Here is a 26,579-nt window from a genome sequence, read left to right on the forward strand (position 1 = left end):
TGAAGGGCATGGGACACACAACACAAATCAGAGCTGTAAACCAGGCTTATTCCTGAGTGAAACACACCCTAAACAGAGCTTGTGCTTGCCCTTTGCACTCCTAGGACCCCCTAACTGGGTAAAGAATAGTCCCACCATTATCTAGCTCCTTGTAGTCAACGTCCCCTTCCTTATCAAACTTTGCGGACGACTTACCTAAGGCCTATGCAATATTCTGAAGACAAATTAGAAATCACCTTCTGGTTTTTCCAGAGGTGACTAATCCAAAGAGCAGTAGGAACGTGAAGGACATGAGGACATGACGATGTGAACAACAGTTCTGAGATAACTATGTCCAGCAGCAGTGTGGTGAGTTGCTGCTGCTGTTTTTCATCCATCAGCAAAGATGAAATCTTGGTCCTCTGCACGAGGCTCAGTGACCAATGCATACATCTGTTGTTTGGTCCTGGAAGAATGGAAAGCTCTAGAGTCAGGCTGAAGACTTGCAGCAATGCTGATGTTTCACAGAGCCCAGAGAGAGCCACACATTCGAGCTGACCTGTGCACGCCCGGCCTCACAGCCTGCGGGTTTGCCTTGGTTAGCATGACAGACCGAACTTACCCTCCATCAGAGTGGACGAGATGGATTTGTTCCCCTTTCGTTGTGTCTTTTCTGCAAACTAGATGCCAGGCTGCAAGCTCAGGAGAGTCTGCCTTTCTGGAACACCATTTGTTTGGACAGGACAGGCCAGCAAGGCTTTTCATCTCTTTAAAGCTCCTAGGGCAGAGAGCATATTTGAGGAATTCCTTTTTTCAAAGTTTTTTTTTTTCTTTGCCCCTTCCAACACTTTGTTTAAGAGAAAATGAGATGTCTATCTTCTGTTTCCTTATTTTTTTTCAGGAAAGCAAAGGGTTGTTGACTTCCTCCCTCTCCCCTCCCTTCCTTCCTTCTTCCCGAAGGTACTCATCTGAGAAAAAGAGAACGAAGTATTGTTCCTGTTCTCTTTCTTAAGTCATTCGAAACACTGTCCCTGCGAGTTCTTTAAGTTCCCTGCAATCTGTACACAAGGAGGGAGAAAGAGAGGGAGAAAGACAGACAAGGGACCAGGTAAACCTCGGGGGCGGCTGCAGCCACTCAGACTCAGGAGCTGGTAAGTTACCCACGCAATCCTTTCTACTTCCATTTCAATGTCCCTGCGATGGATGTTGCTGTGGGCATCTTCCACAGAAAATGCCTTACTGGGTGTAATCCTTAAAGGGTGTGACTGAAGGATGGCCCAGAATTGAAGCTTGTATGTCTTTTTTTTTTTTTTTAGAGAATACTGATGTTCTGCAGGGTTGAGCCTGGCAGAACTGGACATAGAATTGCACTGGGCTAAGAAGGACATTGTGTTAAATCTGAATTTGGGCACAGATAAGCTGGTGGGTTAACCAAGAGCCACTGGAGTGCCGTGGCTCTCCAGAGAATTCACTCTTCCTCAGTGCTGTGTCCTGGGAGCCTTCTCAGGGTGTCTGTTAAGAACTGTGGTTTGCTCTGGGGATTTTGTTACCCATTGTCTCGATGGAGGTGCCTGCTCTTGTTCTTTCCTTTTCATTCAACATCCCCCACCTCAAAGAGGACTGTTAATTTGTGACTGTTATCCTGCCTCACTGAGGCAGGAGGAAGAAAAAGAAGAGAATGTCACTTTGAATTGTACTGTAAGGGGGAGGGTGTGCTTATGTGTTCAGGCTCCACATGTGGGTTGAGTATAAATTTATTATCCACTGTCATTTGAAGATGTCATCTGCCACACAAAAGAGGGCAAAGATTTAGGGGCAAGCAGCTTTAATTTTGGAAAACAGCATGCCTGTAGGATAGGGAGATTGAGATCGATCACTTGCATCAGTAAGGGTGAAAAACCCAGCTAAACACTGAAGAATGTTTATCCAGTGCCTGGTTTTTTAAGCATCAAATAGAATACAGCAAACCAGTCAAGATTATACACACAATTAATTTTTAAAAGTCTATCTTGCTTCCTTTAGATTCATCAGAAAGTATAATGTTACAAAGAACTCATCATGGCAAGCCACAAGGGAGTCAAGATCACATTGTCAAAAATAGACCAGCCAGGTTGCTCTGAAAGACTGTGTATATTTACTAATATTAATCATCCAACCCAGAGAGGTGTTGAATGGCTGAAAGACAAAGGACAGGCAGAGGTTTTTTCTTATATTCATTTCTATGAAATTTACCGATTGAAGTCATCTGGGATGTGAACAGTGTAATAAAATTAGCTGTTCTCTCGTTTATAAATTAATTTGGCCAGACTATGCATTAACCATGCTCAAGTAATTAATCTTTATTTAAAACTGAGCCATCTTAATAGGAGTAAGAAAATATGATAAAACTGGACTATTTATGTGGGTTTTGTTCCATTAGTCAGACTTCTTTTTTCTTCTCCTTTTTCTCCAAGAGACTTTCCTTAGGAGCACTATAAAATGAGCACTGGGGAAGAGATATGATAGCGTTTTCCTGCTTGTGGAGGCACAATTACACTACTAATAACTGAAAGTGGTTTCTAGCTCCCCTCCCACCTACCCTTATTCACCCCGTTTCATAGATCTTCAGGTCAAAAGGTAGCCGGGACTGATCAGCTTGGGCATTTTTTTTTTTTTTTCATCTTTTATCAGCAACTGTGACTCAGTAGAAAACTCAGGGCTGCAATTTTCGTGCTTCTTTCAGTTTCATTTTTCCTTGATAATATATTTAATTTTATGCCCAGTTAGAACGACATCAGAGGATACTATCTCACTTGGGTTATTGAATAAAAGCATCAGATGCAACACAATACGAAAACAAATGGCAGCAGAGTCACACTGGCAACTTAGGCAAAAGGTTAGTCTGTCTTTGGCACAGAAAACAGCCCCTCCTGAGGCTGTGTCTCCAATGTGGCCCAAGATTAAGGAGCTCAGGGTAGGTTCTTTTCTGTAAAAGAAAAAATACATATTTAGTATTTCCATTTGAGTTGTTAAGTCATTGCCATGAGAATGTTGGATACTGGGGAAAAAAATGCAGCTCCCTAAAGAAGAAAGTCATTGACAAGCTTAACCTAGTTGCTACCAATCTGTCTTCACTCAATTCCAAGGAGTGAGTTGGCATTTGCGGAAACTTCCAGTGTGTGATTCTTACTCGGAATCATCAGAAGCTCTTCTGTGATATCATTAAGGAAACTCCAGCTTGAAATGAGCCAGAATTTGACACACAGAAGGTTGCATTAATTAATTTGCGCCAAAGCTGTACATATAACTAAACCATAAGTTTGCTGTATAAATGTTAAATCATGTTAGCGTGTGTCCTGTGGGCTGATATGTGAATTAAATGCGAATAAGCAGAACATCAAAGCACAGGCTTTGTTGTTATCCAAACCTGGGTTTGAATTCCAGCTTTGTCGCTTACTGTCTGACACTTATTTTGGCCAGGTAATTAACTCCTCTAAGCTGCAGTTTCCCCTAACATAAAATTGCATCTGTGTAATTGAGTTGTAGTGAGGATTAAACAAGATTATTTATGTAACACAATTAATACAAAGTGTGGTAAGTAGTAGGAGTCAACCCATGTCAGATGTAATTTTAAAGTCTTATATTAATACTTAAAGGTACTGTCTTTTGAATGCAGAGAGTAGAATATATACACTATAATTTGTATCAGATCCTTGATCAATACTATACCAAGAGTCTGTCAAAAAAAAAAAAAATCATCCCTCATAGCTTTAGAGTCGGGCACACATTGAGTTAAGCTATCCTGAATCCCAAAATCTTGCAAAACAAAGGAAAGCAGAGTTTAATGTTTTGATGTTTATCTCTGCTGATGGCAGAAACAGCCAGATTTCGCCTCATTAAAGTGCGAGTTGTGTTCAGCAGAGGAGAGAGTAGGGGAGAGTTTGTCTTGGGATGAAAGCCTTCAGTTTTCATCATGAAGAGACTACATGATGTTGTAGACTTTTCATTCTCCCTTTCACCCACTTCCCCAAGACCGTGAGCTCTGAGCTGTTGATGACCTTTTCCCTGGCAGTGGAGGGCTAGAGACTCTTTTTTTTTTTTTTTTGGGGGGGGGGACCATTGTGGCAGTTTGTGACTCAGCCAGAGACGAAAAGATTTGAAGGGACATGGTCTCCTCACAGTAAGGACTAAGCACACTCAGTGACCCCTCTCCTCAAACATTTTAGCAGCAAGCCACCGATCACCAATAAAGAGAACACGGGTATCACTACTGTGTGTGTGTGTGTGTGTGTGTGTGTGAGAGAGAGAGAGAGAGCTCCAACTGCTATATTTCTCTCACTCTAAACTTTAAAACCTACATGCTAGTTAGTCTATCCAGTAATAATGATACTTTAACTTAGTTAAACTTCCCTCTCCACTTTACCAGAGCAAAACACAACCACAAAAATGACCAGAAATCGACCACCAATATCCCGAACCGTTGAGGCTCCTTTGTTAGAGTCAGAGGCCCTGACACAATAGAGACTCGCTTGCACAACTTAACCTTTGGAGAGTAGATTGAAGCTGTGTTGTTCTACCCTGAAGTGCAAAACAAGCGTCTTCTCAGGTGGCTTAGGATAAGAGAACAAAGACCAGACTAGAGTCAGGGCGCTTCTGCCAACCTCTGCCGCCCTCTCCACGTATGACCTGACAGGTCTGCACTTGCTTGGACCTCGGTTTTCTCGGTAAAATGATGAAGTTGGATGACACCCGTGACTCTCAGGGGCGACTGTGTGTGTGAGTGTGTATTAGAATTCATCTGGGACTTGTTCACACTCTTCTACCCACTGCACTAGATGACCTGTAAGACTCTCATGCTGACATCCTGTGATTTTCTAAAATGGGTGATCACTGTTTTGTTCTATCTTCTTCAGGATTGCATTGACATTAAAATGTATTTTTACATTTTTGTTCTAAGAACCATACTTTTAAGCATAATTCCTATTTGGCATTGGATGTACTCTTTAGAAATTAGTTTCAAATATATCAATTGCTATTCTAGAAGCTGTTAGTTTTATGGAGTAAGGAATATGCAACCAATCTGATCAATATTCTATAATGACATATATTATAAAGAGCAATTACTTACAATTATAAATATTGGAATTCTATATGAATAGCGCTTTTTGATTTATGCTTTTATATATTATTTGTCTCTTATAGTGAGCATGCATCCTTTCTTTGATCAAAGAAAACACAGATACTGTTTTCATATTCACTTTAAAGAATATAGAGTCTTTAAATATAAGATTCTTTATATAAGTTTTTTGGTTTTATTTTCACCTTTTTACAATGTGTGTTTTGCTGAGCCTTTATTAGAAGTTAGATCCTTGTCCCTAAGTTAATACTGACATGGAAAGGTGAAAGATTGATAATGGTGTTTGAAAAACCAGCACCCACAAGTCATGTTTAATCTGCTATTAAAAGAAAACTTTGTGTGGCTAATAAGTAGAGCAGCGATGGATATAGTTCTCCACGTGACAGAGAGACAGCAGATACTTTGATGTGCACTGTCAGAAACAGCTAGCCTAATGATGGCTATTCTTTTTAACTATTCAAATATCAAATACATTTAGATAAAAGAATAAGAGCTTATCTTCATCAGAAGTTATGTATAATACATAAGTTCACTAGAAAGTAAGCACCATGAGGACAGGGCCTTCTTTTGTTCACTGCTATAAGCGTACAGCCTAGAACATATAATAGATGCACAAAATATTTGTTGAACGAATGGTAAATAAGTGGGCTGTAGAGTGAAACATGCCATTTTTAGTTAATACTAAACACAGCAGTTAGTAAGTTAAAAATCAGTCAAACTCTCTGGGATTCTGGACAATGCCAAACTGCCGGCTTGACATGTTTATTTCCCACCTGAATTGACTGAATGGCTTACTCCTCCATCACATGCCTGGGGCTGCTACATGTATATTAATGTGTCATCTTGGTAAGGACCCTACCCACTTGTTCATGGGTGATAAATATTTACCAGATACACAGAAAAGACTGTTGGTTGCATTTTGTTTTCCATTTCTTTTCTGGGCAGATGATGGGTTAGCACATTGTTTTTGGCGAGAGAGAGCATGGTCATTTGTTTTTCCTTGACTGAGGCAGTCGTGAGCCAGGATTTAGCCTTGTAGGAAATGCTCAGCGCTCTCTGGTTTTTACAGGCAGGGCTGTAAATCCAAGTTAAAGGGATGTCACTTGGGTTGAGTTTACACAAACATGAAGGAGTGAATTCAGGGAGGGAAACATGATATCCTTGTGGTGCACAATACCCTTTCCTTTATATAATTAGGCACTGGAGACAGCCAAAACGAACCAATACTGGCCTGTGGCAGTTTTGCACTTACATGGCAAATGTAAAAGTCGTAAATATATGTATAAATATGATAACAACTTTGCTGTCTTAGTTGTTAAGACCTCTCATTGGTAAAGCCTATCTCTTTGGTGCCAAATACCAGGACCACACAAAGGAATTCTTCCCCCTTCTCTGTTCCTATGATCTGTTACGGCCCCACTTTGACCTCATTCTGTGATGGCCACTGGTATTAATGGGGAATGAGATAACCACAAGAGCACCACCACCACCCGCAGCATTTATGGAAGAGTTTTTAGCAAGTCTGGGGCCTGCCAAGAACTTTACGTACATTATTTCACTTAACCCTCCCATTCTAAGAAGTAGGCGCTTTATTCTCCCCCACTTTAGAGATGAGGAAAGGCATCTACCTTGTTTAACAGATAAGCTAGAAAAAAATAAATGATTTACGCAAGGTCACTGAATTGATGTTGCTTGTTTTCAGGTTGCTTATTAAAGAGGAAGCAGCTGATAACTTTTTTTTTTTTTTAATTAGGTATCCCTTAAGGTGTGCATGCATCCTCAGTCATGTTGCTTTGTGACCCCCCCCCACGCCCCCACACACAGACTGTAGCCCACCAAGCTCCTCTGTCCATGGGATTCTCCAGGCAAGAATGCTGGAGTGGGTTGCCATTTCCTCCTCCAGGAAGGAAAGGTTTGACCTAAGGGTCGAACCCACATCTCCTGCACTGCAGGCAGATTCTTTACTGCTGATCCATCGGGGAAGCACATCCCTTATGGCAGTGTTCCTCAAATGTAGTCAACCAACAGTGTGGTATCACCTGGGGATTTGTTAGAGAAGCAGAATCTCAGGCTGTGCCCCAGACCCCCTGAATCAGAATTGGCATTCCAACATGATCTCCATATGATTCAGGTGCACATCCATGTTTGAGCAGCACTGCCTTAGGGTTTTGACCTGTTGTATACACAGGTTGACATAGGTCCCTGTCCTATGGAGTTACAAAGCCTTTTCATAAACTCTGAACTTGTCCAAGACAGCATTACTCCCTCTTGGATAATGGTGTTACTCGACAAACTTCAAGTCTATTCAGCTCTGAGCAACATTAGGCATGACTTTTATGGTCTCAACTAGCAACGTGATACCATACAAAGGGACCCTGATAATCTCAGAGAGTAAAGGTCTGGGGTATTGTTATTCAGGTGTGTTCTGAGAGCCCAACATCAGAGTCACTGGGATAGATTCCTAGACACTTCTCCAGCTCTGATGAATCTGGGGAGGGGCCTCAGAGGGGAACATCTTCCTTGTGGTATCATCTTGTGACTTAAGGAAGACCTAGCAGGGGCAGTGACAAGTATGGGGAACATCATTCCAAAAAGGTGTCCAGCTTTTTCAGCAGTTTGAAAAAATATTTAAATGCAAGAGTACAAGATAGAGTATCTCAGATTATCTTCTTCCAGGAAGAAGAGGTATTCTGCCAGCTTCTTCCTTTGAAAGCTGGAGGACGGGGACAAGAGACCCCCTGCTACCAACCTCTGGGAAAAGAGGGGCGGGTCCCCAGCATCACTGCCCAGGAGCAGATGCCAGCACACACCCCTCACTCTTCCCAGTTCGAAAGAATCCTTAGAGCTTCCTCTGCACTGGGGACTCACCGTTCTGGCTTAGAACAGAAATCAAGAGGGGGCTATTGTTGGAGGGGTGGGGAAAGGAAGCCGGGCCGGAAGATTGCAAGGGAGAGGACCGGAATAGCCTCTGGTTGGCTTGGGCCCGGACAAAACGCCTCTGCTGGATGGAGGTAGTGGCTTCTCCCCCTTAATCGAGCCCCTCTGGCCCTCTTCCACAGGAAGTATAGGGAGAGAAAGAACTTTGAGTTTTCGGTGCTGTTTTATGGAACACCCACCACAAAAGCCACTACTTGTCTCTTGCTGTTTTTCTAATTCAGGTGGTTTTCTTCCCCATAGCATAGTGGAGCTTCCTCTCCTTCCCTCCACACCTAGTAGCTTTTTCAGTTAAAAAAAAATGTACAAAGAGGGATCTTTCTTATCCTGAAAAATGTATGAAATGAAAACTTTGAAGGTGCTATAAGGAGCACCATACTTAATCCATCAAGGTGGGGCTCCTGCACTTATAGAACTTGAACTCTTAGGGTGAAGAACAAGCAAAAAGTTCTACAAGGTTACTCCTCGGTATATCCAGAATCCTAGCCCCTACTGGATTTTTTAAGAGAGCGGGGCAATCATGGTGTTTCTCGACACTTAGGAGATGGCCAGTACACAATGCAGCAAGCAAGCTGCGGTCTGCTCCCACATGCCCACGGCTCCTCTGCGCCCAGCGTTGTCTACACAACCCCCCGGGGTGGAGAATTCTTATCTGCTGGCTGCAGCCTAGGCCATGAGTCTTAATGAGGATGTTGGAGAAGAAGAGAAGAGCCTAGGTTTTGGAAAAGAAGGTGCAGCTCAGTAATACATCATTTTGGTGTGTCTGCACAACCTTTAAGTGCTCAGATGTCTCACACTTTACACTAGCTCCTCTTGCTCTTTCGGAGCCTCCTAGGAAAGGAATTGTGGTATCACATACTTGGTGTCTACAGTTAGGAAGGACATTCAGCTGTGAGCAGATCCTACCCCAGAAGGATTAGGATAGAAAGTGCCAAGTGTATTTGCCTTCAACCAATGTGGATTTTTTGGGAGACAGTGTTGGTTTACTTAATAATGGGTTATCTCTTCTGTTCATGGCACATGTGCTTTACACACATGTGTATAAACACAGATACATAGAGACTATCCAAAATCACGGGCTCATATAAAAGGAAACTATGGATTAACCCCTAATTGTTCATTTGACCAAGAATGTAGTATCTGATTCTCAGTCCCCTGTACTTTCATATAGATTTACTATTGTAATTAAATTTTTCCTAGTGATGATAAAAAAAAAAAATCCCTGAGTTTTGTTAGCTAGTGGCAGTGGAGGAGAAGAGAGGACTTGTGTTATTGCAAGAAATTCATAAAGTGTTCCATTAACTTATTGTGTGTTGATTTGAGAATGTTATTAATGCAGGCGAGAAAGCTAAACTCTGAGTTAGTGATAGAGGCTTGAGTGTGCTCATTGACACATGGACAGAAGGCAAGTGAGTGAACCTAAAAGCATGGAAATTTAATATATGACAAAAATAGCCTTGCATATCAGAGAGGAAAGTTAGATTATGTAACTAATTGTTGGGACACCTAGGGAGAAAATCAACTTATATCTGTTCTTTATTTTGTAAAATTCAAGGTAGATCAACGATTTAAAATGTTAAAAATAAAAACATAAAAATAATAGGAAAATGGTAGATTTTTTTTTTAATCTCGAAGTAGGAAAAGTCTTTCTGGTTTCATCTAAAAGCCTTAACATTTGTTATACATTACAATTAAAAAGCTTCTATAGGGCCCAAATTCAATAAGCAAGATCAAAATAGCAAATAAAAAACTAGGGGGAAAATTGTAAACATATATATCACAAAGAACTTAATATGACCAGAAAATGGGCAGATGACATGAAACACATTTCATATTAAATGAAATGTAGTTAGTTCTTAAACATGTGAAAAATCAAAGATAATATGTTGTTGTTGTTGCTCAGTTGCTCAGTCGTGTCCGACTCTTTGTGACCCTGTGGACTGCAGCACACCAGGCTTCCCTGTCCTTTACTATCTCCCACAGTTTGCTCAAATTCATGTCTACTGAGTCAGTGATGCCATCCAACCCTCTCCTCCTCTGTCATCCCCTTCTCCTCCTGCCTTCAACCTTTCCCAGCACCCGGGTCTTTTCCAATGAGTCAGTTATTGCATCAGGTGACCAAGGTCTTGGAGCTTCAGCTTCAGCTTCAGCATCAGTTCTTCCAGTAAATATTCAGGGTTGATTTTCTTTAGGATTGACTGGTTTGATCTCCTTGCTGTCCAGGGACTCTCTAGAGTCTTTTATTCATAATAAATAAATGCAAATTAAAACTATGAGATACTACTTTTTACCTACTTGATGAAACAAAAGTTGAGGCCCTTGTTGGCATATTTGTTTCTGTGGATCTGGAGAGTACTGTCATACATAGATGGTGGAATGGAGAATTAGTAAAACTTCACTGTAGAGAGCAATTTGTGAGTGTCTATAAAAATGTAAAAGTGACTCTTCTTAGAAATTATCTTACAAATATACTTAGATGATGTAAAAAGATATACCTACAATGCAAGATTAAAAAATAAGATTAGTATAGCATAATTGTTCATCAATACGGGATTGGATCAATTAAGTACATATCGATATATAATGAAAGTGCTTCTGATTTTAAGTTCCATGTTCTGATAATTTCCTTAAGGATGATCACTTCACATCCATCTACATCCCTCTTGTCCTTTCCCTGCCAGCATGTCACCAAATGCCAGATATAAAGCCACAGCCAGAGGCTATGTTCCTTCTCCTTCAGTTGCCTCTTAATTTATAGGGTCCCTATTCCCTTGGCAACATGTGAAATATGAGTGTAAACCAGGATGAGTAAACAGTCCTGGAAGCCAGCTATGAGGCGGGGTGGCAAGGCAGTATAGAGGAGTGGTTACAACCCCTGCTCTGGGGGCAGCTACTTGAGGTCAAGTCCCTACCCTCTCGCTTGCCAGTAGTGTGATCATGCATAGTTTAATTTTTTCATCTGCATGACAGGTATTAAAATAGCACCATCCTCTTAGGGTTTGTTGTGAGGATTAAGAGTGAAAATTCATGCAACTGCTTACTCACATTGCCTGCCTCATAGTAATAGTCAATAAATGTTAGCTCTTTTAATTATTAATCTGAACTTTCCCTCCTGCCCACAGGACCTGAAACTCTCTTGGGGGAGGTGGGAAGAGAGGCATCTAAGTTATCAAATTGTGTACTCATTAGCATCATGAACTTGGAATGCTGGGATGATTGAAGGGTTTGTTTGTTTGTTTGTTTTCAATCCAACAAGAATAAAGGGAGAGACTGGAGTAATTTCTGCTGCCCCCAAGTCAGTATTATTGAGGGAAACTTCTTCCAAAATTCTATGCCCTGGAGTCAATTATATCCTGAAAATATGATGAATGCAGGCTGTAAAACTGCAAGATTGTATGTAACATTATGCTGGGAGTTGAGCCAGTTAAGCAGCAAGTTTCAATTTGCATGAAAAATGTGCCTTAAATTACATTTGGATCAAACTACCATTAAATATTAATATTAGGGCCATAGTATAACTTCCTCGCCATGGTAGCCATTTAATAAATATGAGTTGCAGTTTCAAACCAAACCAAACCAGACCAAAATCTTCCATCACTATGATGTGCATATGCCCCTGTTTCCCAGCTTTACTCTCAGTGCAGCACAGCAAGGGATGAATCTAAACCCAGCCAATCTGTGCATCCCTGTAACTTCAAGGGTCCCAGCCATGGATAGCAGACCTCTGGCAAAAACAATAAAAAATATTGGATGGCTTTTACATGAACTGAATTTCCCTTCTGTGTGTAAGGTGATAGTGAACCCTCTTTACATACATCTTACATATATATAAGGAACGAGTCACAGGAAGAGATTAAACAACGACCACTTCCAGACACTTTCTATCTAGACTTCTATTGGATGTACAAATTTGCTATAGGTAGCAGTTGAAGAGTCGAAAACTCATTGCTGCCAGAAGACCTGGATTATTCCAAATATCTTCCTTTGTATGCCTTATATGTTATTAGATCACATTCTAGAAGCTTCCAGAAGACATAGTTTAGCTTAATGGGTTGCCCTGCTTACTAATTCTTTCATGTGTGCCTGTTCTCCCTAACTACGTTGGAACCATATTTGCCAGAGACTGTTTTTTAACCATTTTTATACTCCCTCAGACAAGAACCCTCCAAATTCTTGTTGGTCTCATCTTAATTCTCTCTGAGATTCTTTGTAAAAGCTCTTATTATCCCCACTTTAAAGATGAGTAGACTAAAACTGAGAGAAACGGATGATTTGGCAGAAGTCATGCAGCTCTGTGAATCTGCAGGGTCTATGGAGTTATTGCAAGGAGTCAAGGGGTCTCTACTTGGATGTCAAGTGCCTACTGTTTGTACACTGACTAATGTTTTGAAAGTATAGGTACCTCTGCTTTCAAATATGGTTCTTTATATCATGGTAATTAATATAAATATAAATTAATTTAAAATTTTATTTTATTTATTTATTTTTTTTAATTTTATTTTATTTTTAAACTTTACATAACTGTATTAGTTTTGCAAAATATCAAAATGAATCCGCCACAGGTATACATGTGTTAAATTAATGTAAAATTTTAAATTACTGAATTAAAAATAGCTTTTGGTTATTTTGTATTTTTACTGGGGATTTGCAAAATGAGTTTAGTTCGTTAGTTATGGAATTTATGAAATTTACAAAGGGAATCATGCTGAGAAACCTGGAAACCACTGTCTGTAGACCAAAGCTGGGGTTTTCCAATAAATTATATGGAGGTGCTTTGAATAATCTAGGTCTTCTGGTATAAATGAAATTTTCCACTCTAAAACTGCTACCTATAGCAAGTTTGTACATTTGATAGAAATCTAGATAGAAAGTGTCTGGAAGCAGTCATTACTGTTTAATCTCTTCCTTTGTCTAACAACTATCTCCCCAAAGACTCCTGGTTCCTTCCTCTGTAACCTGTGTGACCTGGAGCAATCTGCTTAACCTATTTGTGTACCAGTTTCCTTACTGGCAAAGTGGGGGAAAGTGGAGAGCCTACCTCAGAGGCTGCTGTGAGGCCCCATGAGTTAATACACGGGATAACTTACACATCCTTGCTCCGTAAGAAACATTCAGCAATGTGGTGCTTGCTGTGCCACCGCTTGGCCCTGTTCTTGTCGCAGAGCTGGAACCTGATGGACCTTTTTTGGGATGAATTAATGAAAAGCGAAAACGTGGCGCAGGCAGCAAGGGCAATCCAGATCCGTATAACCTCTCCTCCACATCTCTTTAGTTACAGGCAGGGTTTCATGCAGATGCTGCATTTGGGAGTATTCACTTCAGTGAGCTCGAGATAGAGAGATGATGAGGTTTCTATATCTTCTGGTCCAGTAGCCTTTACAAATCTATCAATTTTATGCATTAGATTCATCAAAATATGCATTTAATGGATCAGGCAGGAAAAGTCTGGGCTTGGAGCTCATGTCAAGTACAGGCTTTATTCCTCATCAAAAACTATAAGAGGAAACAAGACCAGTAGACCGTCTAGATGGGAGGAGAAAAGCATTGCTTTCTTGCCACAAACCAAAATGCTGAGGATCACAGTTATGAGAGGGTCAAAGGAAGTTAGAATGACCTTTCATAGCAGGCTCAATGTTTATCTAGCTTAAAATTTCACTTCCAGATCATCCCATGGATAGTTATTTAGCTTTATTCCATAAACAACCTTTGAGCCAGATAGAAAGTTTTTCTGTTTTTCTTTTTTTCAGTGTTTGCAAAATGAGGTGTTGATGGCAGGAAAAAAGAAGCCCTCACTAGACTTTTAAAAATGGGCGACCCTGAGTGTCACTGCTGGCTGACATAGTTTTTTCTAACAAAGGTGTCAGGCATATGGACCAGTGCAGACACAATCGGCTTTTCCGAATTGGGTGCTTGTCCCAAGGCCAGGTGATAATAATCCTAGCAGCTAGTCACCCTTGGCTGTCCCATGTGGGCAAGGCTCTATGCTGGTGCTATGGACACTACATGAATAAAACCCAGTTTGAGCTTTCTATATTCACCTCCATCCATTGACCCTATTTCTACTCACTGCTACTGCTACTGCTGCTAAGTCGCTTCAGTCGTGTCCGAATCTGTGCGACCCCATAGACGGCAGCCCACCAGGCTCCCCCATTCCTGGGATTCTCCAGGCAAGAACACTGGAGTGGGTTGCCATTTCCTTCTCCAATGCATGAAAGTGAAAAGTGAAAGTGAAGTCGCTCAGTTGTGTCCGACACTCAGCGACACCATGGACTGCAGCCTACCAGGCTTCTCCGCCCATGGGATTTTTCAGGCAAGAGTACTGGAGTGGGGTGCCATTGCCTTCTCCGTTTCCACTCACTGGGACCACACAAAACAAATCCAGTCCTTCCATGGGTCGGTTCTTCAAAGAATTCAAGTAGAAGACATCAAATCCCCAGACCTCCACACACCTCCTTCTTGAGACGCTGGTCTCGTCAGCCACCTCAGGAAGGTGGGGTTTTCTGTCTCCCCTCCAGCAGGCTGCACCCCTCTGCATGCTCCCCACTGTGTCTCTGTCTTTGACCCAGAAACCCCTCCCCTCCATCCCAATGGTTTGGCCAGTGCACAACCAGGGCTCTCTGAGGCCCATTTCAGGCCTGGAGCAATTGCTTAAATTTTCCCTCAGAAGGTCCAGATGAAAAGGCCTGGAATAAAAAACAAAGAACTTAGAATGAGAATTATTGATTTGTGTTATCATTTTTCTAAACTTCCAGCCCTAATCTTGTTTCAGGTCCTTCTCCTTCCTCTTTATGACCATGAGAATCTCTTCTTACCAGTGTTGTTAGGAAGCCAAAAAATACTAGTATAGTTATTATTTATTGAGTGTTTTGGTTTGGGTTTTGGTTTTTGATCAGGTGTTTTATATGTCTTATTTTATGAAATCTCAGAATTAACCTTGTGAGGTGGTTTTCTTTCTTGTTTGTTTTGCTTCCATATGAGAAACCTGAGCCTCAGAGATTAACTGCTCACAGTTGGTAAATGAAGACATAGAATTCAAACCCCTGGAAGCCTATCTTCCTCGTTTATGCTCCTTCTATCTCACTCAGCCGCTCTGTGACATAGAAGGTTGGAACATTCCTAGCACTCTATCTGACCATACTACATGCTCAGTAAATGTTAGTTTCCCTTTCTCTCTTCATCCTCCCCTTCCTTTAGTGAATGCAACCTAAAAATGAGGAAGAGGGTTGTGAGCTGACATAAGTATATGTCAGACCCCTGAGGTTGCCATGCAACATGAACCCCAACGTGAGGTGCCTTCAGCCCTCTAAGCTCTCCCATGGGGCTGTGGGCTAGCTCCAAAGGGCCCCATCGACACCTAATAGCCAACTGGTTTAGTATCAGGCGATGTCTAGGGGTTCGTTCTAACCAATTTGCACCTTTTATAGCTTCTTCCTCTTTCTTCTAATAATTCTATTCATTCCCCAAACTCCAGTTAAATTGAAAGTCTCTTCAGAACTACCAGCACCTCAAAGCTAGTCCTGCCTCATTTGGACCTTTGGGCCCATAAAACAGGGTAAGATGTAGACAGAGAGCGTCACCTCAGGGGAGGAAGGAGGCCTCGGGTGGGCTTCTCTTCGGATCCTTCTGCCGTCACTGGGGCCCTTTACGCCCCTTGGAGAGGCTTCTAATGCAGCGCCGCCAGCAGCTATCTGACTCAGGTTCGGTAGCGCTCAATTAGGGACAGTGCATTCCACTACCACCCCTACCCCCAGGCATCTGGAGGCAGGGAGGGTGCCTTTTGGTTATCACAGTGACCAGGGGGTACTATTGGCACCCAGTAGTTGGGGGAGGGCAGGGATGTTAGAGTTCTGCAGGGAAGCCTCACGAAACAGCTCCCCTTGAGAAAGTCCGGACTATGACTGTGCCCGGCACAGTACCTCTCCTTCCACAGACACTTAATACAAATCTTCTGAAGGAATGTGCCCCTTCGTCACATTTCCTATTTTTCTGCATATCTCATCTCTCACTGAAGGTTCTGAAATAGAGGTATCTTGCTTGCCTCTAATTTCTGGAAGAGACTGCAGAGGTGGAGGTCTTATTCAGCTCTGTCTCATATATACTCCCTTCCTCTTTCCTTCTTCTATTCTCAAGAATTTGAACAGTGTAGAGAACCACAGCCCTAATGAATGCCTTCTAAATGGATCAATTAGATTTACCCTCTGAATAGGTCTCAAAGACTAAATTTACTAGAGTAAATTTAGTAGGAAACTAAATTTACTAGAGTAAATTTAGTAGGAACTTTTCTCTTCCAATGTGGAGTCAAACACCCTAAAAAAGTACAAGGTTGATGATCTAATTCAATGAGTTGTTAATGATTAAGTCTAAGTGAGTTTGAGCAAGCTCTGGGAGTTGGTGATGAACAGGGAAGCCTGGTGTGCTGCAGTCCATGGGGTCGCAAAGAGTCAGACATGACTGAGCACCTGAACTGAACTGATTGGACTAAATGAGCAGCAGTGGCCCATTGGCTTCTCCTCTCAGACTCATGAAGTCACAGCCTGGATCAGGCAAAGGAAGGGAGAGACCTCTCAAGAAGCCAGTGAGGAAAAAGCTAAAAGTTTGAGGTCTGACCATCTTCGTCCTTCTCCCCAAAATGTCAGAAAAGCAGGTACTGAGTAGATCAAGGCCCTGACCTTGCTCTAGTACAGATAGCCTGTTACAGAAGAGTCAGAACCAAATCCCTACAAAAGGTCTGTGCCCTTGATGCCAACTCCTTCGCAGCACCATGTTGTTGTCAGGTAGAGCATTCTCTGCGGTGGGAAGTTTTCAGAGTTCATTGGTTTTACTTTATGGCTGATTTCCTTGATAAGACACACAGAGAGGAGCTTCTCTTCTCATTATGGGAATTCCCAACTCTGCACCTCTCAAGGGCTCTCTCGTTTTCTTAAAGGGTATGAGGGAATGCTTTAAGAAGTCTTAAAATTTATTTTCATTCTTCTCAAACTGGAAACAACCATCTCAGGGCTGCTAAGGAAGAGCTGAGAAGGATCCCAAAGCAGAGAAATTTAATAAGAAAGGAAAGAACTAGCTTTTATCTAGCACTTGCTATGTGCCATGAATATTACTATTAGGTGTCTGGTTTTAATCTTTCCCCAGATCAATGAAGTAGTGTATTAGTCTGGATAGACTAGGTAAAGCTTCAATGACAAGCAAACTCTAAATCGCCATGACTTAAAAAATAAAGAAAGAAAGAAAGAAAACAAGGATTTATCTCGCCCTTCCATTACATATTCATTACATGAATCAACAATGGCTTTGACCTAGGTCATGTTAACTTTAGGACCTGGGCTGACAGAACAGCTATACTGGAAATGTTTCAGGTTGCTATGGTAGAGGAAAAGAAAATTATGGAAATCGTGGACTGACTCTCAAAGATTCCACAAGGAAATGACACACGTCACTTGGGCTCACATTTTGTTGACCAAAGCTAGTCACATGGCCATGCCTATATGTAAAGGGAGTAGGGAGGTGCAATCTGACAATGTGCTCAGGAGAAGAGCTAGAAATATTTGATAAATGAAGAGTGATTATCCTGTTGTTATAGCTGAGAAAAGAGAGGCCTAGGGAAGTTAGTAGGTGAGGGAGCTGGGGTTCTGTGCCCTTAGCTCTTTACTCTTGTTACGTACATGCTGCTGTACCTTTTCTCCAAATGCTGCCATGAGCTTAAGTATCTTTGGGGCTCGAGGGCATGTACACCTTGGTGCAGACATGTTAAAGCCAAATCCAAGTCATTGTGGCTTAACCTTTATTTCACGTATTTTTATTCTCTTTAAAGGTCTTCAACATGTTCAGTGTGAAATTATTATGTAATAGAAATTTATCTTTGAACACATGTCCCAGATTTCTCTTTTTAATCATAGTCTCAAGTATCATAGGTTTCTTTGCTTACTGCTTTTATTTGTTGAATGATGAGAAAAAGGCCACTCTGCCCTTAGCTTAATAAAGATGCTGCCTGGTGGATATTCAAGATTCAGAGGAAAAGATGCCCCAACTTATCTTCATTACCTTCAAGACAGCCTTAAAAAAAAATTACTTGCTCAAAGGAACAATAAAATAACAAGACCGATTCTACTAGCCCTTAGAAAATCAATCCTGATATTTCATCTCCAGAGAGCTCAGAGGAAGTGCCATGTTGTATCAATTCTTGTCAGAGTTTTCTAATCCATGTACTGCTAATGGGAGAGAAAAATCTGGAAAGGAAATCCCAAGTGATCTGCCATAGGCAGAATTTCAGACTTTAGCCTGTCCTAGGTTTTGCATTCTACTCCATAACCTATCCATATTTGTTTGCATTTAAAATGTTTTAAATTATACACCACTAAAACTGATAAGCCAAAAAGATATTATACAATTTATTCTTTGGTTTTCTCCATCCATAGAAACTTGACTTAAACCCTTCTTAATCCACTAACAACAATATGCTTATCACCTAAGAGTAGGTCCCAGAGGAACAGGGATCAGGATTGGGGTAGAGCTGGTTCCTCCTAAAAGCTAAATTATCCAAGAGCCAGGAGAGAAAAAAAGCGAGGAAGAGGAGGAAGGGTAGGAGTCGGGGAGGAAGGAGAAGAGGAACGTGAAGTGGTGTCTGGAGACAAGGAGGCATGAGGATAGCCAAGGAAGAACCCCAAATATGGTCTTAAAAAACACACAGAAAGCACTCAAGACTAATTCACTGATCACGACAGTTGTTAAATAACTACATTTTTTAATTGATTATATTTTCCTTATCCATTAAAAAAAGACAAAGTACTTTGTCCAAAGCACAGCTAGTTGTAGCCTTAGGCAAATTGTTTAACTTTGCTCGGTTCTCAGCCATAAAACAGGAACTCAAATGCTGCTCAGCTTAATGAAGTGTAAAGTTTGCAAAACTCTTTGAAGGCAGAGAGTGCAATTTAAGTATTATGTATTATTAAATAAATGCCTATTTAGGAAAGAAACTCTCCATTAGCATTATGTGTACCCTAACTAGTAGTTAACACCCGGGAGAGCTGGTTGTCAAAGTTTTGATGACAGAAGGGATCCAGGCATCCATCACTTAAAATGGAAAATAAAAGAACAAAGAAACAAGCCCGGGCAGTAAGGAATGGAATGTGCCATTAAGGCATTGGCTTGGTTCAGAGAGAGATTCCCAGAGCTAAAGAAGGCTTCATTTACTGGCATGGAAAAATATGGGGCCAGGAAATTGCTCAGAGGTCTCCTGTCTTTTCCTGTGCACATGGAGATACACTATGTGTTGGCTACTGCTTTGGATCAGAATCTCAGTTTTAGAAATAGCCTGAGTTGTGTCCTTGGAAAGGGAGAGGGCTGTGTGGTATATTTGTGTGCGGTGGGGATGGAGGAGGGGGAGGTGGGAGAACATGGGGAGGAGCTATTTAGATGTTCCCTGGAGCCAGATTGCTTCCTTGGCCTCACACAGTTACCAGAACTGAGCTGGGACAGTGAGCAGCTGACCTGGGCTGAGGGAACCTCCAAGTCTCCTGAAATAGCTCCAAAGTGGAGCCAAGCTGGCCCTCCTAACACAACAGGCCAGCTCTGTGTGGTCATGCTGGATGGCTGGTTGCAAGTCCACCTGTTTTTCAGGTACATGGGCTGAACCTTAGTCTTTGAGTCAACAGACAATTATTTGGCAACAACCTCCTGACAAACACTGTTTTAGGCACTGGGGGTATAACAGGAAACAAAAAACAAACATTCCTGCCCTCATGGAGTCTGCATTCTAGTAGAGAGAATTGGACAATGAGTAAAATAAGTTATATAATTTGTTAGAAGATATGGAGAAAAATAAAACAAGGAAGGAGAGAGAATAGGGAATGTGGGGTGGAGGGATCAGAATTAGGGTGGCCTCATTGAAAAGGTGATATTGAACAAAAACTGGAAGGAAGCAAAGAGAGATCATGTAGGTATCCAGAGGAAGAGCTTCTAGGCAAAAAGGGCAGCAGGTGCAAAGGCTGTGAGGTGGGAGAATGCCTGGTGTGTGCAAGAAACAACCAGAGGCCGTTAGGCTTACAGTGGAGTAAGAAAGGGAGAGTGCGGTGGGGCATGAGGTCAGAGGGGTGACAACATCATGGAGAACCTGCAGGCCCCAGGATGAGCTCAGACTTTAAACCCGAAGATTGCTGGAGAGTTTTAGGCAAGGGAGTGAAAAGATCTGACTTCCATTTAATAGAATCAATTTGACTATCGTGTTGAGTAGGCCTTGAGGAGCCAAGGGTGAAGCAGGAGAGTTAAGAGTGGTTCTATTAAAAGGTAATTCTCATCTGTTTCAAAGTAAAGGTCAAAGATCTTGGAAGAAACCTGTGGCTTGGACCATAGTACAGGTAGTAGAGGTGGTGAAAAGTGGTTGCATTCTGGATGGACACTGAAAATAGAGCTCATAGAATTTGCTAATCCATAGCTGGGGGTGGCTTCCCAGGTGGTGCTAGTGGTAAAGAACCTGCCTGCCAAGGCAGGAGACATAAGAGATATGGGTTCCATCCCTGGGTCAGGAAGATCCCCCAGAAAAGGAAATGGCAACCCACTCCAGTATTCTTGCCTGGAGAATCCCATAGACAGAGGAGCCTGGCAGGCTGCAGTCCATGGGGTCTCGAAGAGGTGGACATGACTGAAGTGACTTAACCCTTAGCTGGGGTACTCAGGTGGTCTGTCCAGGAGCATGTTAATGAACTGCGAAGGAACAGTGATGAGGGGTGTTCCCTTTCCACTCTAGTAAAGAAAGAAGAGACAGGGTTGGTTCTTATTGGTACAACCACCTCACCTTTCTTCCTTTATCCTTCCCATTAATTGAGGGCCTGTTATGTGCCAGGCACTACAGTGGGATACAATAGTGAGTGTGAGCTAATGGGCTCACCACCATTATGGAGCAAAGAGTTTACAAAGGGAGTTAGACATTAAATGAATAATCACACAAACAAATGAAAATGACTGCTCTGATCTGTGCTGTGTGTTGACATTAGTATATACCTGCCCTGGTCAGGAAGTGCTGAGGAAGGGACGCTTTGAGCTGGATCTGAATAAATGGATATCGTTCAGGCGACAGTGGGTGGAGGGAGAGCAAGAGTGTTACAGGCGATGGGAACTGCATGTGCAGAGGTTCTGAAGGGAGGGGTGTATGATAGGGATGAGGAACTGAGAGAAGACCGATCTGAGTAAAATGCAGACAGCTTGGGGAACATGGGCAAGAAGAAATGGATCAGACCGTGCTGAGCTTGAAGGTCACGTTCAGATTTTGAATTTTATCCTGAAATAAATGGGAAGCACTAGAGGCCTTTGAGGAGGGGAATGACATGGTTGTCTGTGCTCACTGAGAAGCTTACTGCAGTGCTACGTGGAGAATGGATTTCCAAGGTGGAGTAAGAACAGAGTGGAAGACCAACAATGAGATGAACACAGTGGCTCAGGTGAGATCGTGGTTGCCTGGACCAGGCAGTTGCTTGCGGAGATCACGATGAGGATGAATGTAGAGATCTGAGAGGTATTTGGAAAGTCGAACTTACTTTTAGATCAGTCATGAAGGTTGATGGAAGGATAGTTCAAGAATAATTCCTAGTGCTTTGTTTACAATACTCATACAAGTAGATATAAGACTCTCTTACTTGTAGGACTCACTTATGTTAGACCAAGCCATGGGAAGTTAAGAGATTTATTGTTCTACAAATATTTAAAAATAAGATTTATTGTTGCATGGTTTGGTTAGCTTCCAGCCTTAGTGCTAAGAGACCAGTGGGATACATGACCTCTCCCAGGTCTCTCCAGCCGCAGGGCCTGGCTGTATAATGAACTGATGGAATCCTGCATTGAAAAGATAATCTCTGAACTACTGTTGTCCATTAGAAATGTGAGCCAAAAAGTAATTTATATTTTCTAGTAGCCATGATAAGAAAGTAAAAAGAAACAGATGAACTTAATTTGAACAATATTTTTTATAACCCAATAAATAAAAATGTTATTTCAACATTAATCAACAGAATAATTATTAATGAGATATTTTACCTTTTATTCATTGAATTTTTGAAATCCAGTGTGTATTTTATATGTACAGCAAGTCCCAAATCAGATTAGTTGTATTTCATGTGCTCAAAAGCCACATGTAGCTGATGAGCACTTAATTGGACAGCACAGCTCTAAACCATCAGAGTAGCCACACAGACCTTAAATCCACACACAAAGACCTAGACATAGAGGTCCTTCTACAACAGTTTTAAAAAACAAAATAGGTAGTATCCTAAATAGAGCTTCTAAGAGTTTAGAATTGAATACTTCATCATTAATTAGCGGTGCGAATTTGAGGAAGCCAGTTTACTCCTCTGTGCCTCGGTTTACAATAGGGAAGTGTGGTGAGGCTGGATAATGTGTAACAACCTCTTCAGTATTAACAATCATTGACTTCAGGTGAAGGAAGCCCAAATAGTTTTTCCTTCTGTTTGTATTAATCATCAGAGCTCCCAAAAGAGATCTTTTCTTTCAACCTTCCAAACTCTTCTATGACATCTGAGAGGTGGAAAATTGGCTAAAATTGACAAAATTTCAAAAACCTGTTTTTCACTCCAAAGCCAAAAAGTTGGATTTTCTAGAGAAACTTGAATATTGACTGGATATTTAATGATTAAGGAAACTTGATTTTTGCAGATATTACATATAGTATTATAATTAAGTTTAAAGAGAAAAGTGCTTATGTTTGAGATATGTCCTAAAATAGGTATAGATGGAACAATAAGTTGTCATGGATATACTTCAAAATCATCCTAGTTGTGAGGTAGGAGAGTGGGTAGGTATAGATGAAATAAGCTTCGTCATAAATCAAACTTGGTGTGAGACATGGAGATTCATTTTACTATTCTTATAGTTTGAGTATTTCCATAATAAAATTTTTTTTAAAAGAGAGATTTCCAGACTTTTTTAGGTTCTCCTACTGGTAGGATTTTCAAACGTCCCCCTTAAATACTGTGTATCCTTCATGGTACAAATGTACATGCCTGCTTCAACTTCAAGAATGCACCATTCTTATTTAATACTGTAGCAGAACAAAGCCCCAGGCACAAAATTCCCATCATAGTTTAAATATGTCTGGTGGTTTTAGTGGTAATATAACCTTGCCCTCTTGTCCTTCCCTTTGGGACAGGTTTAGGGTCAATATTTATAAGCAAAGCTTGTGCCCTCTGTGTGTCAGGAAGAGCCCCACACTCTACCCGAGCCACAGAGGGGCCCAGGGAGCACAGTGATATAAACACATGGACAAAGTACATTGCAAAGCCACAACAGTGCAGCTGCTCAACCCACAGGCATCAAGATTTACTTCTGGCCGGCATTATGGAGACTATCTGCTGCAGGGGTAGGTAGGGTCAGAGGAGCGACTCAGAGGGAATGTGACCTCAAAGGTCGGTCATGAGGCCCGGCAGCTGGGACCCACAGGCAATGTGTCCGTATAGGTCACTTGTCGCCCTGGGTTGCCAGGGCACTGTCTAAATTTCTGGTGTAATGCCCTCTCTAAGTTCAGTGAGAGATTTCCAGCCCCCTCCTCTCCACCCTGCCCTTCTGAGCATCATGATGATGGATGAGGTTCCACTGCCATGGTGGATGAGGAGAATGAGGAAGCTACCTCCAAGTTTCCTCCAAGGCATTGTCTGGAGCTGAGTAGTAGATAGGCCCCATCTTGTAGGACCAATACTTTAGGTTCCCTTGCCTTACAAGCTGGCTCTTCTGGGTTCCACACTTTTGGGTGTTTGACCTCCCACCAAGAATTACAGAGCAGGCACTCATTTTCACTCCTAAAGAATACCATTGCTAACGCCTGCATAAAACAGTGTCTAAAAGAAAGAGAACAGAACTCAGTCTGAGAATGTTTTCTTTTTGCATTTTCATCAGTCAAAGTAGTATTGATTTTAGGGTACCAACATATGGCATGAATGTTAATTTTAAGGAAAATCTGGCACATTCAACAGGCTGAACCGTGCTACTTTCTACACATGTGATACTTGGCAATACAGGGCCAGATTTTCTTAAATGTCAGGCATTTTAAGAAGTGGTTTCTCAAAATTTAAAATTACATACACATACAAAACAAATGGAAATGCTATGGAGATATTTTAGAATAAAATAAATTTGACCCCTGGGAGAAAAGTGAAAGAAAGTCAAAGTTGCTCAGTTGTGTCTGACTCTGCAACCTCATGGACTATTTAGTCCATGGAATTCTCCTGGTCAGAATACTGGAGTGGGTAGCCCTAGTTCCCTTCTCCAGGGGATCTTCCCAACCTAGGGATCAAACCCAGATCTCATGCATTGCAGGCGGATTCTTTACCAGCTAAGCCACCAGGGAAGCCCTGGGAGAAAATGAAGCAACAACTGACCAGAGGCTGTGAAAGACCATCAAACATCAGCAGAGTGCTGTTTTAACTTCTATGCAACATATTGTAACCCACAGTGCGTTAAGCAGGTGATAATCTGCAAAGAATGTCCAGTCTTTGGGGTGGATGGAGCCTTGACTGTTCTCGAGGATTCATCCTGTCTGTTGACAGAACTCACCTATTCTACCTAGTTCATTGAACAGGTGAGAATTACTAGTGAAAACAGTTTCCCCTGAGTCTTAGAACACTCCAGCATTCGGCAGTCCTCATGATCAGAACAGTCTGGTACTAAAATATATTGAGCCTGGAGTTCTAAACTTGTTTTCACTATTTCCCTTAACCACGTTGGTTTATCAAGTTCACCGCAAGTTCAGACCTGACTTTCTCATTGTCATCTACATACTCTTGGGGGTACTTTTCTAGGTCATCATCCACATCATTGATAAAGTGCTTCTTTACAGGTTGCTCTGTCTCTGCTTATGAGTCTCAGTCCAGATTTCCATATCCCTATAACAAGGAGAGAGTTAATGGTGTAGTTCCCAATAACACTGATAAAACAATGCAGAGGGAGGAGGCAATTAGGAGTGACACAAAGCCTTAAAGGGACCAACACAGAGTTCCCTCATCCAGTGGGAAGGTAATCTATGGACCGAGATTCCAAACACTTAGACTCTAGAACTTTAAAACTCCCATATCCTCCCTATCCCTCTGTCAGATGGAAGCATTCATAAAATCTGAACAAGATAATGCCTGAAACACTCTCTCATGCTTAAAACATTCTAAAATTAATTTTCATCTCAGGGATTTTTTTGTGGGGACTAAATGTATAATGGATATGAAAGTTTTTGAGAAAGTTGAGAATTATCTCAGTATGTCACCACAAAGTCACAATTCTCTGAATAGACCTAGATTTGTTTTTTATTCCTATTACAATGTTGAGCCAAGTTTAGGAGCTTATTTAATTTCAAGTGAAAAATGAAAGGTTCCATAGAAGGTAAAAAGATACATTTAAGGAAGTGGATAATTTAAGAATAAATTAGGTTGACCTTCCCAGAAATCAATTTTGTGATATGTGTTGAGACCTGAAAATTCATATCTTTTGACTAGGTAATTCTATTTCTAGAGAATTTAATTTAAGGAAACAATAGAAACTCAACCAAGATTTATGTAGGAAGTAGTCTATCACAGAGTTAATTATATATTGCATAGAGATATATAGTAAATAATCAGTATTATAAAAGAAAACGTATTCATGCATAGTAAAAGACTAGAAAGAAACAGACCAAAAATATTACCACAGTTACTCTGGGTGGTGGTATTATTGATCATTTTCATTTTCTTCTTTAAACATTGCAGTATTAAATTTTTAAATGGTAATGAATTATATTATTTAAAGGTCATTAAAAATAAATTGTGTAGAGTTGCTCACCTTAATCTAATTCTGGTCCCAATTCATTTTATCTTGTAATCTGTCTTGATCGATAGCCAGCTTACCTAAACAGATTTCATGACTTTCTTCCAGTTTTTCTGCTAACCACTACACTGCGTGGGCTTTGTATCCTGTCATTTGTCAGCAGCCTAGATAGTGCTGAGAGAGCTGAGTCACCTGTCAGTTGTAAGGTATCTACATATGGTGCTCTCTCCTTCTTTGAATATCTCACACATTCTTCACATGAAGTTCAGAAAACATGGATTGGCACAGAACTCATTTCTTCTAGAATAAGCTATACCAAGGGTCACTTATATTATGGCTTGCTTAATTCTCTCTCAGAAGTTCTAAGGCAGGATCATTCTCCACTTTCATTGAATTTTTCATCAATACCTATAGAGTTGCTGAAACTCAAAGGTTTTGAAATTATAGGCAATGCCCTAAACTCTAGATTGGCTTTGCTCACATTTTTTGTTATTATTAAATGGACCCAAATGAGTCACCTCTTACCAGGTGAGACCCTCAGTGGAAAGGTGTTTAGTTCTATCTGTTAGTCTCATCAGTTCTTCAATCAGGACAAACGCAGATGAGCACTTGAAAGGGGCCATTTCTCAAGTGCCCCATTAAATGATGTTATCAAATGTACCCTTTTTGTAAGAAAGCCAGAAAAGATCAATAATCTAATAGAATCAACCCATTATTGGAGGGGCCAGGAGGAGCCAGCCCATCCCAACCACTCAAAGTC

At 41.3% G+C, this 26,579-nt stretch overlaps 1 protein-coding gene across 2 annotated transcripts in view; it reads left to right on the top strand.

Annotated features, from left to right (window-relative positions):
• Positions 1 to 734: 734 nt before the first annotated feature.
• ZNF366 (zinc finger protein 366) overlaps positions 735 to 26,579 on the top strand; it is a 61,487-nt gene continuing 35,642 nt past the window's right edge. Inside the window, exon 1 of one of the 2 annotated variants that reach the window (XM_006078182.4) lies at positions 735 to 1,130. The gene's annotated coding sequence lies outside the window, so the exon portion shown is untranslated. Of the gene's footprint in view, positions 1,131 to 19,441; positions 21,463 to 26,579 lie in introns of those variants that run through there. The other variant, XM_006078183.4, reaches the window with a different exon arrangement.

Source organism: Bubalus bubalis, chromosome 19 (genome assembly GCF_019923935.1).
Source record: "Bubalus bubalis isolate 160015118507 breed Murrah chromosome 19, NDDB_SH_1, whole genome shotgun sequence".
Lineage (NCBI taxonomy): Eukaryota > Metazoa > Chordata > Mammalia > Artiodactyla > Bovidae > Bubalus > Bubalus bubalis.